Consider the following 1,573-nt stretch of genomic DNA (forward strand, 5'->3'; position numbering starts at 1 on the left):
AATATATTTTAAAATAAAGTGTAAGAAAAAAATAAATCCATTAGATCATTGAGATGGGAAAAAAATCATTCAGATGGTACTTTGTCTGAGGTTAAAATTCTTAAGATAAATCTTGGCAAGATAGAATGATGGTGGCAATGTTGTACAGTGTCCTCTAAACTTATCAATTGAGATGTAACTTTCTTTTTTAATCCTCACTTGAGGATATTTTCCATTGATTTTTAGAGAGAGTAGAAGAGAGAGGGAAAGACAGAGAGAAATATCTATGTGAGAGAAACACATTGATTGGTTGCCTTCTGCACCAGCCCCGACCAGGCCTAGGTGGGGAAGGAGCCTGCAACCGAAGTACGTGCCCTTTACTGGAATCGAACCTAGGACCCTTCAGTCCGAACGCCAACACTCTACCCACTAAGTCAAACTGACTAAGGCAAGATGTAACTTAATATGCATAAAGCTAGTGAGAACTTAGCAAAACAGACTAATTTACACATGCTGGGGAGAATATATGGGTGTAACTGTTTTGGAAGATAACTTGGTGGTAATATCAACAGATTTTTAAATGTTCTAATTTTTGGAATTTGTTGTAAGGGGATAATGTGAAATTTGGAATAATTTAAATGTCTAATAATTGGGAAATGGTTAAATGTAATAGAACTTGGCATAGCCAGTACCTGAATATTATGTAGTCACTAACATTCATGATTTTGAAGACTTCTTGATGATGTGAGGAAATATTTGTTACATCAGGTAAAAATATGGAATTCTGAATTTTAAATACACTATGATCACAGTATTGTGAAAAATTGCATGGAAAAAGACAGGAAGGATATATATCTGAATTTTAACAATAATATAATTGTTTTGGGGTGGTAAAATTATGGATAATTTTTTTCTTCTTTATTCACTTTTGTTTTTCTCAAATTAAAATCATGAGATTGCATTCCTTTGATAATTGGGAAGAGGGGACTCTTCCTACATCTGGGAAATTTTTTGTGGATTAAGCCATAACATTTTTTTTTCTTGATTTTTTTTTTTTTTTTTTTACAGAGAGGAAGGGAGAGAGATAGAGAGTTAGAAACATCGATGAGAGAGAAACATTGATCAACTGCCTCCTGCACACCCCTTACCGGGTATGTGCCCGCAACCCAGGTACATGCCCTTGACCGGAATCGAACCTGGGACCTTTCAGTCCGCAAGCCGACGCTCTATCCACTGAGCCAAACTGGTTTCGGGACATTTTTTTTTAATGTGTAAATTTTGGGGAGGAAAATTATAAGTTTAAAAATGTACACATTTTTGAGAGAACCAAGATGGCGGCATAGGTTAACGCCGGAGTTTGCTGCCTTGAACAACCACTTCAAAAGTGAAACTAAAAGACAGAATGGACATCACCCAGAACCACAGGAATGCTGGCTGAGTGGAATTCCTACAACTAGGAGGAAAGAGAAACGCATACGGACACTCAGAGGAGGTGCAGTGCTGAAGTCAAATTCTGAGGTGTGGAGTGCGCGGAGCGGGCTAGCGGCAGAGGACGCGGTTGTTGTTTTCAATCGGGAGGGCGGCGCAGACTCTG

At 38.1% G+C, this 1,573-nt stretch overlaps 1 protein-coding gene across 1 annotated transcript in view; it reads left to right on the plus strand.

Annotated features, from left to right (window-relative positions):
- NEK5 (NIMA related kinase 5) overlaps nucleotides 1-1,573 on the plus strand; it is a 64,725-nt gene that overhangs the window by 25,732 nt on the left and 37,420 nt on the right. The gene's annotated exons all lie outside the window — the stretch shown is intronic.

This window comes from Myotis davidii, unplaced genomic scaffold, assembly GCF_000327345.1.
Source record: "Myotis davidii unplaced genomic scaffold, ASM32734v1 scaffold1035, whole genome shotgun sequence".
In the NCBI taxonomy this organism is placed as follows: Eukaryota; Metazoa; Chordata; class Mammalia; order Chiroptera; family Vespertilionidae; genus Myotis; species Myotis davidii.